Here is a 13461-nt window from a genome sequence, read left to right as displayed (position 1 = left end):
ATAAAAAGGTGTGTATTCATTATTATAAATTTAAAATATAAAAAAGGAATTACTTAAAACAAAGGATTTATGTGAGAAATTTATAGAAGACAAAAGTTTCTAGTAATGCCAAGAGAGTTAAATTTTTAAAAGGATAGTGCAATGGGTGCTCATTTTGTGTGTAAAATAGAATCTTGGGTTATAATTAGAAGTTGATCATGATGGGTTGGCCTTGGGTACAAATAGTGTCAATTTGTAAATAGACTTGGCCCGAAGCCCTACTAAAAATTAATATAGTTTAGGCCTAAGGAGTGACCCATCATAACTGTAGTTATATGGCATGAGGGGACTGACAACCAAGTATCAACTTTCCGAAATGTGGGTGGTTCAAAGAGCATCTCATTCACAACAACTGGTGCACTTTTTTTTTTTTTTTCATTTCAAAAAAGAATAAAAATTATACAACTGGTGATCCAATTTGGAGGCGAGTTTGAATACTGCCTATTTAACTTTATGTTGGATAATTTTCAAATCTTTGGTAAACTTGTTGAGAGACTTATAAGTAGGCAAGCTTGCATTTTCCAACTTTACAAGTGTATTAGATGCCAATAAGCTGAGGTTTGTTAGTACTGAGCCCCATATATCATACATCAATTTTATGATCGGTTTATCTTTTATTAGCAACCAAACTTTAGCCTTTGTTTTAGTGTTATAACGTTTTAAGGCAACCTAGCCCGCTGCATATTGGAGGTTGGACAGAGAGACGGCCTGGCCCATATGGGCCGGGAACTAGAGGTTAGCTTGGTAGCTGGTAGGTAATGGTGGGCGCGATAGGTTGTGCATCCACCCTGCAGTCCAAAACATTCATGATCCAATAACTGGGCTACTTGATTTAGAAAACTACTTCAATTTAACTTGTTTCTTTCGATCAATCTAGACTATTTTTACCAACCATCCTTTCTTGCATTAAGTAGTCTTAAAATCTCCTTGATTTCATTGAGTGGCAACCCTAATGCTAGATGTATCTTTGTTTATCTTTAAGTTACACATAAAGTGCAGGTTGTCAAAATTATAAGGTTACTTTATGATAGATATATGCAAATCATCCTCAAAATTTATGCAAGTTTTATTATACAATTAGACAAGTGTGCAGGTGTAGATATGTTAGCATGATATGGGCTAAAGGCAGTGTGTGATGTGTTGACGACAAATATCTCATTTCTGTATAAAAAAAATAAATTTAAATTATAAAGAAAGTGTTAGTCTTAGAATTAATTTTGATGGTACCAAAAGTGTTTAAATGTAAATCATATTTGCTGAAGATGCTTTTGAGAATAATTATAAGTTTCTCACAATGCTCAATGGTTAAATTTCTTTAAGAAGAAATCCTCTTAAATTTAAGTAAAAATTATATTCCCAAGTCAAAGACTCATATTTCAAAGCAAAGAAATTGAGGTTGGCACAAAAATTTTGGATAAATGGAAAGCCTAATCTAAAAAGATCTCTCAACAAGTTCAAATATACACAATTTAAGTTCGAAAAGACAAATCTAATCTAGAACAAATTTAGATAAAAAAAGCTATCTAAAATCAATATTGGCATGCTTGGCATATTCTTAAGTTGATCAAGTATGGAGCTTAACCCATCCAGTCTCAGTTTGAGGGAAAGATAAAAAAAACTAAAATTTAGAAGAAATTCCTTAGCCGACCAAGCTTTCATCTTAGCCGATCAAGATAGGGGTTTAGCCAACTTATGTATTTAGGTAGCTAACCCAATGTCTGACTCAGGATGAAGACAGAAGAATAAATTTTCAAGATATTTTTCTAAGCTGACTCAGTAAACATCTTAGCCGATCAAGATTGGAGCTTAGCTGACTCATAGAGAAAGAGAGCTGACTCAATCTTAGAGGCAGAGAAACACAAGATATAGTATAATTTCATAAGTTCTCTGAATCAATTCAGAAATTCAGTTAGCCGATCAAGTTATAAAGTTTGCCAACCAAGAATAGATTTGAGCCAATCCAATCTTAGGTAGACAAAACAGATAGAAAGATAAAATATTTATACCTACTACTGAGCCATCTCAAGTATTTTACTTAGTCGACTCAAAATTGAAAGTTAGCCAACTAAGAGCCTGGATGAGTCAACTCATAAAATTCTGATAGAATAATGGCTAATTTTTTTAAATTTTCAAAACATGCTCAATTTATTTGTAATGGCTATTTTCAAACTTCCAATGGCTAGAGCATTAATTATAGATATTTTTAGGCAAAAAATGAGAAGATTTTCAATGGGAACAAGAGATTAAGTTTTTGAGAAGCATATTTTGTAATATTCTTCAAGAAACAGAGTTGAACTCAAGTGAAAAAGTGGAAGAAATTTAAGTAAGCTTTTAATCCCGTCCTTCTCACATTTATTCAACTTGAATAAGAGGAAGAGTGTATTGATTTGAGCCAACCACTTCCGAACTCAAGCATTGAAGTCTACATCAATCTTCTTAAGCATTCAAAAAAGTCAAAGCATTCAAGAGCTTAACTATTTTGATTTATTCAAGAGTCTAAAGCATTCTATCTAAACTTCAAACTTTTATATATTTTGGTTTATTAATTGTGATAAATTTCTTGAGAGAAGAAATTTGGGATTGGTCTAAGCTTAAAATTGAGAGTTTGTAAGGTTTCGATTAGTATCTCCATAAAAATTAATTGGATTGATTATGAGTCTGGGATAAAATAATTATTTGTAAGATTTTGATTAGTGAGCCAAGAAAAATCAATTGAGTTAAATTATGAACTCATAAAAATAATTGAACTGTAATCTTGAAAGATTATAGCTAGAATTGTCAAGTGGATTGACTTAGAGAGTGAATATAGGTACTGAGTTTAGTACCGAACTACTATAAAATTTAGTGTATTTATGATTGTATCATTATAATATTTATTTTATTTTCTGCTGCTTATTTATTTATTACAAAGCACTCCACAAACACTCGAAAAATCTATTCTTAGGCATAAGTTGTAAATTAAAATTTTAAGAAACCCAATTCCCTTCACTCCCTTCACCCAAAATATATAGAAATGGCAAAGGATCATTAGATAAAATGGAGTCTAGAAATATCTGAAACCACAATAAGAGAACTCATGCCAATTCAGCATTTCTAGACTCCATACAGGAGTTAGGAAGCATAAAATGGTTTTGCATGTGATCCCTATATGGAGACATACATTGAAACATACTAATCCAAAAAACTCAGATCTGAATCCTTCTTCCTCCTCTCATTTTAGCCATCATTTCAACTTTTGAAAAGGACACCAAACCATCGGTAGTAGAAAGAAGCAGAAAGTCTATAAATAGTTGGAAAAATTCTTGTTTCAGACGGTTTGAAAACTTACCTGCTTCCACTTCCTAAGCACTTCCTCTTTTTCCCTCCTGGTTTTTTTGTTTAAAGATCCACTTCCTTGCAGGTGCACTTGAGTCTGCTTCTTTGCTTGTTCTCATTTTAGGTAATTAAGGTCGTTATCTCCTAAAATGGGAACAAGCAAAGAAGGGGACTCAAATGCATGTAATTACGGTCGTTATCTTCACTCTACCCAAAAAAGAAAAAGAAAAAAAAGGTCGTTATCTCCCAATTAATTAACTAATTAATTGGGATAGAAAAATTTGGAAAACCATTAAATGAAGAACAAAAAAATCAGGAATTATTTGTCACTTTTTATTTGCTAATTTAAAGGAACTAATGTAATGCAGCTTTGATTGTAGGTGCAAGAATTACAACTAAGGGTAGTTGGGCCTAAAATCTCATAGAATTTATAGATTATAACATTACAATTATAAAAAAATATTGAATTGGAGACTGGGCTAAGTCTTATATCTGCAATTATCCAAGATTATTTTTTATATAGGCTGATCCGATTCCCATAGGGAGAAAAAATAATCTCAGTAGAATTTTTTCTCCGTAGAAAATTTGGGCCAGTCTACTTCAAAGATATTTAGATATTGAGAATATAAGTTTAGCCCATGCTTCTTTTTTCTATTTGCACTGGTCCAAACTTATGAATCCTATAAAATTTTGAATCTGAACATCTAACCAGATCCAAAGTTGGCAGACATTTACATTATATGTTGCATCCAAAATCTGCTTGATCGTTGGATTCCTCTCTCCCCAATTCGCATCCTTTCAAAATGAAGCAAGAATTAGCAAGTCACTTGAGACAAATTGGAGGCGTGGTTGCTTAACTATGCCAAGTCCTTATATTAGTATTTTTCACATATCAATAATATTATCCTAAAATACATCAAGAAAATAATTGAGAGGTTATTGCCGGTTGCAGTGTTTTTCAAAAAAAAAAAAAAAAAAGGGGAAAAATCGTGAAATGAAACATTGGACAGCTGCCTAAGTACCAAAAGTACCAGCATTAATTGATTGCCCACCAGAGATGGCCCTGGATAGCTTTCTATCAGCCCCCGGAATGGAGAATTACCGGCCTTGCCCGCTATAACGCCCTCGGATTTTGGGGATAGCCAAACGAGTTGCCCTCTGGTTTTATAGCTTCAGCCTTGGCACTGCCGTCTCTCGTGCCGGACCATAGGTTTAGAACCACGTCTCTGGTTTCTACTTTCCAACATTTCTTAATAGAAATTGGGATCCTCGGCAGTGCCTCCAGAGTTGTATAGCTCGGGACAGCTGTCATATTATTTGTGTCAGAGACAAATGAGCATCATTCATCTTCGGAGCTAAACATAGTATATATTTTTTTGGGAAATTCTCTCTAAAATAAATGATGTGATGGCCATTCGGACTATTCAGCACTTCATCGCTGGTGCAAAGATGCATGTAGAGATTGTGAGTGGATGGATGAATAGTTGACGTGACAAGATTCTTAGCTTGTAGAACTAAAGTTTCGCAGATTATGGAAAACAAATTGCTGCAAGAACCGTCCTATGAAGCAAAAGATTAATTACTACAGTCATGAAGCTACAATTATATAATTTTTCTATGCTTTCTACGAGTATTCTTGCATGCCTCTTCTATTTTATTGCACAGCACGTGTTTTCTTTTCTTTTTTTTTTTTTTTCCTCCCCGTTTCGTTGTGCAAGTGCATGGCCCCTGCTTCTCTTTGTACAAAGACTCTCGGATGCATTGCACATGTGAAGTCACAGAATGGTGCGATAAATAGGCAAGTGTATGAGCTTCAACGAATAATTGTTAAACGATCATATTTTAAGAATTTAAGATATTCAGATAAAGATAATTTCAGCAACATATTTTCAATGTGGAGCATTACTGGAATGAAATATGCAAGTGGATAATCTTAGATTGATATCATAGTAACTATCTAATTGACCTCAAAAGAGAAATAATAATGCATATCAAATTTAACACCCGTCATCCATTCTAGCCTCCATCCCTACTCCCAAACACAAATTCTTTGAGATTCTTTGAGAATGTTATATGATGTTTATTTGTCTCATGGAACAATGACCTATGATTTAATCCTAATGACCGTGATTTGCTAGCACAATGTCATGAAGATAGAGTAGTGCTCTCTTCAAAGCTGATTATAAACATGCGATTGTAGTATTTGTTGGTTCTCGTCAAATTTAACCTTTCAAATTCCCTAAAATGTTGTCAATCTTTTATTCAAAGAAACGAAAAAGAGTCAAAAAAACGATAGGTGTTTTGATTTTTATTTTTTTTATCGATGTCTATGTTTTTTTTTTTGATGAAAATGGAAGAAGCCTCAGGCTTTCACCAGAATATATTATGAACTTAGCTAATTACAAAAGAAGCGGGGTGTTTACAAAAGCAAGTTCAAAATCCCCCAACTCAACTTGCATAACCGGAAATATAGAACATAAAACAATATTCCTCTTTACAATTGAGAGAGAGAAATAAGTGTTCTACTTAGTTTCAGATAGTCTTCTTCACGAGTTCACTTACACAGAACCTAAATATTCTGTAACGAAGCTAAAATATTTCTCATCTTGTCCCAAATCTTTTCAAAAGAAGATAGTAGTTTTTCTTTTGGGTAAATAGAAGGTAGTAGTTTTTGATTACATAAGATAGACCATGCATTGAATAAGGTTCATCTTATCTATAGATTTTAGAAAGGTTCATCTTTTTGATGATGCGCAAGATGGGATGCTACCAACTTGTTTATATCCATCAATTTGGATTCAGATTGTATCTTCAATATGAAAGAACAATATTTTCTTTCATGATATGTATGTTGGATCATACTCTATATAGATGTTCAAGTATTAATCTAAAATTTTTTCGTTCATCTATCTGCAAAGGTCTCACAACAACTATTACACGATCCGTGCATGACGGCGAATCCATCTTTCACGTGAAACATATATGCCCAAATCCATCAATCACTACAATAAATTTGCTGATCAGTGACAAATTATTTCGTTACTAAAAAATTTATTTCATCATAATAAAAATTTTTTGATGAAAAAAATCGTCAGTCCTTCGTAGCTATATCATGTGTCACAAAAGGAATATAAAGATAATTTAATATTTCATCGCTAAAACAATGTCACTTCAACTACAAAATTTTTTTCATCCCCAAATGCATAGTATTAATGATGAAATTATTGGTCATAAAAAGTGTTATAATTTTGTACGTAAAAATTATCTTTTTATCACTAAAAATATCATTTTTGTCATGAAAACTACTTCGTCACTAAAGAAAATTTCAATTGGTGACAATTGAAAATATCTTAAAAGCTATAGGTCATTCGTAATTGAAAGAATACAATTACATCACTAAAAACAAGGATAATTTGGGACAAAAATTATTTTTTTCACTAAATGTGACCAATTTGTGACGAACTAAAGTGTGATAATGTGAATGAAAATTCGTCGCTAAAGAAAACTATTTTTATGATAAAAATATAATTGTCTCAAAATATATAGTATAATAGTTGCTAAAAAGAAGTTCATTAAGGACGAAAATTATTTGTCACTGATTATAGACAATTGGTGATGATTAAATTAGTCACCATAGTATTTGTAATTTATAGTTAAATGGTGTGTTATTGTTTTTAATTTTTAAAATGGTGACAATTTTCTCATAATTGAAGACAAAAAAATTTATAACTTAAAAAGTTTTATGAGATAAAACAACAATCATCACTAAAAAAGTTCACCATTTGTAACAATAAATTTTGTAGTATATTGTAGTCTAATATATATTTTATATTTGTCACTGATTATAGACAATTGGCGATGATTAAATTAGTCGCCATATTATTTGTAATTTGTAGTTAAATAGTGTGTTATTATTTTTAATTTTTAAAATGATGACAAATTTTTTCATAATTAAAGATAAAAAAATTCGTAACTTAAAAAATTTTACGAGACAAAGCTACAATCATTACTGAAAAGGTTCACAATTTGTGATGATAAATTTTATACTGTATTATAGTCTAATATATATTTTATTGTATAAAATTAGCATTATTTGAATTAAGCACAATATAATTGGATTTGGAGGCTAGGAGATATCTATCCATCAGTCTTGTGAGATATTTTGTATCTTGATCATTTAAACTGCTCTCACATCAAAATGGTGTGATCGTTCATTTATATCAAAAAAATTAAGCACAATATAACAAAATATAAAATATAATAATGAAAATATTTACCACAACCATTTGAATAAGAACATTCAAATCTCATTTTTAAATAACATCTCATTACAAACTCATCAAGTAAGAGTTTTGTTTTCTACGAGCAATCAAACAGAAAAGGTTTAGCTAAGACATACAAAAGCTAATGAAGTAAAAAGGCATAATAATATTGCTTCTCCAAGATACCAATGCTGCACCACTTAGCCAACAACCTAACTAGTCAAGATGTCATTTCCACCTTTACAAACTTGTGTAAAAATAAAATAAAATTCAAATAAATAAATTTAATATCATAATATAAAATAAATATAATTTATGAAACTCAAATTTATTGTTAATTCATATAGTTTTAATTAATGGAACACAGAATAGAATATTGAACAAAAAGAAAATAGATGAAAAATTAAAAACAAAAATAAAGTTATACATACTTGAAGGTTGATAATTAGATGGAGTTCAACTTTCACTGCATTAAAAAGAGAAATAAATAAAAAAAAAAAGTTAGGTGGTGTAGTGTTAGAGAGATGCACTTTATTTATTAAGAAAAAAAATATAAAATTTATTTTTTAAAATTATAGTACTTTCTAACCTTGATGGCAAAGAGCGAGAAAAATATTGTATTTTTACAAATATTTCCTCTTGACGAGCCAATATAGTAGCCAACTGTGAAGTTAAGGTTTGTATCTGAGATTGTCAATTCGCTGCCGAGGTTTCAGTTGCATGCAATCGTTCTTGTAACTCACATTGAGCATTAGCAACATCTTCTCTAGCTCTTCTAAGAGAATTCTCCAACTCTGCGGCCCACCTTTGTGTTGTTCTAGCTGTATTAGGTTTTGGACCATAGCCAAGGCCTTTAATTACCCCGACTTTGTGCCTAGTACAGTGTCAACAATTTCATCAGCAGTCAACAGAGTCTCTTCTAAAATAGATCGAGCCTGCAATTCTTTCATTTTATTCTGCAAAAAACATTATATTAGTTAAATTAATTATAATATAAAACAAAATATATTATACATATGTTTAACTAAAATATTAGTTTCATTACATAGTTGGCCTCAGTCTCTAGAGATGACCAGCCTTTTTCAGTAGAATAATGGGTGCATTTGTAAAACTCAATTCTATCAGGCTCCACTCCTTCATTTTCTTTTTCACCCTGTAAATTAAAAAAATGATTAGTAGTAAAATATCATGCAACACTTATTTATTACTCAATGAGTCCCGTAACCAAAAAAAATTGACAAACTAACACAAAGTTTACTTTGGGTGGGGGAAGCAGAGGGAGAACAAACAAGCGAAATTCAACAATCATAGCCACAGTCATTAATTCGTGAAGAATGATGTAGCATACGGATAAGATACATAAGAAAATAAGACCTTTTCCATGCATATATACTATATGATATATATTATATATAGTAATTTCTTTCAAACTGCTTCAAGGGTCTAGAAGGAAATAAGCATGACATGGCATAGATGTCTAAATGCTAATCCACCTTGATGAATGCCAGCTAGCATAGACATGCCTATTACAATTCTTTCACTGTCACACATGCCGAAACCAAAAGTAGTCTTCTGAAATGCAATAAGCAATGTTAGCATTCATAACAGACTTATGATATAATAGAATATTTCCCAATATAAACTTATATAATCCAAAATCATCCTCGATTGTCACACTCTATTACTACACACCTACTTTCTATTGTCTTATATCTACTGTGATCAAATAAAGCTTATTTTAACTTCCTTAAATGCATAGGGATGACTTATTAGCTCTAATAGCAACAACATGGTCAGAGGTTGTGGGACAGGGAAGAGAAAGTACGTATAAAACACACAAGACAATTACATTCTTCTACTCTCTGACTCTGCTTCTTTTAACCTCAAAAAGTACCCAAGTTGAAGGCACTAGGAAAATTAATTTTTACCATTAAAAAGGCAGAATTTATTAACTAAAGACTTGGCATTGTATACCAACTAGAAAAGGAAAAAAAAAAAAGAAATTGTGTCACTTACAATTTCAGCACGAGCTGCTACAAATGCTTTTGACCCCATATAATCATTAAATTTCAGTTTTGATCGATTTTTCTCGTTTAATCGCGAACATATATAGGACCTCCTCCTAATACGCAACATGTGAAGCCACTAAATTATCATTACATTATTTGATGTGTAATCCAGCTTTTTCCTTTTTTCTAATTACCTGATCGTGATTAAGCACTAATTTCACCACCGTTCGTGGAAGTGGAAGAAAAACTATGACCTATCCTTACTCAGGGGAAAAAAAGAAAAAAAACTGGAACATGTCCTTCTCAACCTCTCGTCCAAATCATTACTGTACTATATTAATGGTGACATCGCGGATACCATGTCACCTATTAGCACAAGGAACAGCGAACACTCACGCAGAGGCCAAGTACAAAAAATATATGGAGCTATATACTGCAAGCCCTGTGGTTTAGCACTCAACCTAGCATCCAAACAAAGCTCTCTACGTACGGTCTCTGTAACGCGTCTAATCTTAGTTGAATTTATCTAAGAATAATAAAATAAATCTAATCTAATCAATAATTTTTTTTCATGTTATAAGATATTCGATGAAAAGTTCATTAACATAATTATATTTAAAATAATTTTTATTTTTTATATATTAATTAAAACAGATAATAACTCAATAATATCAAATCCAATGAATATAGATTAAATCAAGTATATGAACATCAAATTTATATTGTAAATCTTTCGGTGTATAAAATAATAAAATTATTGCAGATCTTTTCTAACTTAATCAACTAGAGACTATATAAATATATGTCATCAAAAATAAATTTTAATTTTATAATAAAATAATCATCATCAATAAAATAAATATTAATAATAAATAGAAACAGATCTTATTAAATATATGGATATTTGAAATAATTATTAGAGAAAGCTTTTCAAAAATCAGAATCGATCAACTTGTAGTTCTCAATGTCAAAAATAATATACTAGAATTTCATCAAAATCGAAATATGATCAACCATTCGATCATTCAATAAAATAATATCAAAAATTTTTTCTTTTCCTCACTGTGCCGATTCTCTACGATGCTCTCTATCTCATGCATTGCTTCTCACCAAGCTTTCACGCACTGCTGCACACAAAGCTCTATTGCCCCACATTAAATAGGTCAATAATATGAGTCCTCAAAGGACTCTTTTTCCTTTTTATTTTGGCTTGATGGATCCCATCACAAGTGGGTGTGGCATCATCAACAAATCTCCTTCTCACACTCATACAGAGAGGATTAATAAACCAGCACTAACTCTGCAGCTTACAAGCTTCTCTATAGACAATGGCTTAGTGAGCATATCTGAAGCATTATCATCTGTATGAATCTTCTCTAATTGTAACAACTTCATCTCCAAAGCATCATGTATTCAATACGATACTTCACATCAATGTGCTTCAACCTCGAATGGAAAGTCGGATTCTTGCTGAGATGGATTGCACTCTGACTATCATAATACAGGATAAATTTTTTTTATCTCAGACCAAATTCTTGAAAGAAATTTTTCATCCACAATAACCTTTTGCTAGCTTCTATCACTGTAATATACTCTACCTCTGTAGTTGATAAAGCAATATATTTTTGTAGTCTAAACTATCATGAGATAGCTTCCTCTGAAAAGATCATCAAATATCCCGATGTAGACTTCTTAGAATCAATATCACCTGCCATATCTGCATCTGTATATCCATCTAATACAGGTTCATCAATACCAAAACACAGACATACTCTAGAAGTGCCTTTGAGATACCTGAGAATCCATTTCATTGCAGCCCAATGCTTTTTTTCAGGATTAGAGAGAAATTGGTTGACAAAACCAATAATATGAGCAATATCCAGCCTAGTGTACATTATGGCATACATCAAACTGCTAACTACGGATGCATAAGGGATATTCTACATTCTCCCTTCTTTTCCTCATTAGTGCGATACTATTTGGAGCTCAATCTGAAGTGACCTACAAGTGGAGAGGTAACTGATTTGGAGTTGCTTATATGGAACGTCTGTAATACTTTCTCTATGTATCTCTCTTGAGATAGCCACAGTCTCCCATTCTTCCTATCACGGATAATCCTTATACTAAGTATCTGCTTCGCAGGTCCCAAGTCTTTCATAGGAAAGTACTTACTCAATTCAGCCTCTAAATTTTGAATCCTCTTGACATTATGACTAATAATCAGCATGTCATCAACATATAATAAGAGAATAATGAAATCATCATCACTAACCTCTTCACAAATGTACAATGGTCAGAAGTGCTTTTGCTGTACTCATGATCTATCATGAAGGAATCAAACTTTTTATACCATTATCGAGGAGCTTGTTTCAAACCATACAAACTCTTCTCAATCTGCATATCGAGTTTTTCTTATCTTTAGCTATAAACCCCTTTGGCAGCTTCATATAAATTTTTTCTTTAAGATCATCATGAAAAAATGTTGTCTTCACATCAAGCTGCTCAATCTCCAAATTTAGGTTGGTTGGCAAACCAAGAACAATTTGGATCGAAGACATCTTAACCATGGGTGAAAAAATTTTCTCAAAGTCAATACCTTTCTTCTGACTGAAGCTCTTCACAACCAGTCTCACCTTGTATCTCAGTTGCGAGCTATGTTCTTCTAACTTGAGTCTGAACATCCATTTATTCTTAAGTGCTCTCTTCCTCTTGGGTAGTGCCACCAAGTTAAAATTATGGCTTTCATGCAATGATTTTATCTCTTCTTGCATGGCTTCAAACCACTTTCTCTTTTGTGCATGTGATGTAGCCTTCTGAAAATATTCTGGCTCTCCTCCATCAGTTACCATCACATACTCATAAGGAGGATATCTTTAAGAAGACTGACGCTCTCTAGTAGACCTTCTCAGTTGCTATTCTACTATTTACTATAGAGGAGCTTGCTCATTATGCTCATCTGATGCACTGTCACCTTATGTAGGCTCATCATTCATCGTATCATCATTCTTTGTCGTTTGTCCATCATCAACATCTGCTCTAGCTTGAGATACAGAAGGTGGATCAATAAATAACTGTAGTTGACTCTAGCTTATTTGCTTTCTTCATATCATTAATGGTTTGATCTTCAAAAAATACTACATCTCGACTTCTGACCAACTTCTTCTCTGTTGGATCCCATAGCTTGTATCCAAACTACTCATATCCATACTTAAAAAAAATACACTCTTTTAACTTGCTGTCAAGCTTTGATCGCTCATTTCTAAGAATATGAACAAAGGCTCTTCATTCAAATATGATCATAAGAAACTGATTTTTCTGTCCATACATTCTTAGGAATATCACTGTCAAGGACATATGAAGGAGAGAGATTAATCAAGTCAACTATAGTCTTTATAGCTTCACCTCAGAAAGAGCTAGGTAAATTCGAATGAGAAAGATGCATCAGACTCTTTCAACAATTGTGCGGTTTATTCTCTCTGCTGCTCATTTTACTGAAGTGTCTTTAGGATAGTCTTCTCCAATCTAATTCTATGCTATCTATAGTATCTCTCAAATGGACTTCGATTTTACCATCATGGTCTGCTCAGATTGATGTATCTCAGTTTTTTTCCCTTTCACCTTTCAACACTAGCATAAAATTCTTTAAAGATGTCAAATACCGGTCATTAGATCTCAAAGCAAAAGTTCACAACTTTTGAGAATGGTCATCAATAAAAGTAACAAAATACAGTGCACCACCAAGTATTTTTGAGGTCAAGGAGCACCACCAAGTATTTTTGAGGTCAAGGAGCATATATTAGTGTGAACTAAATCTAACACATGGGATCTCCTATATG

This window comes from Elaeis guineensis, chromosome 6 (assembly GCF_000442705.2).
Source record: "Elaeis guineensis isolate ETL-2024a chromosome 6, EG11, whole genome shotgun sequence".
Classification (NCBI taxonomy): Eukaryota; Viridiplantae; Streptophyta; class Magnoliopsida; order Arecales; family Arecaceae; genus Elaeis; species Elaeis guineensis.
Note: the sequence above shows the minus strand (reverse complement) of the source record.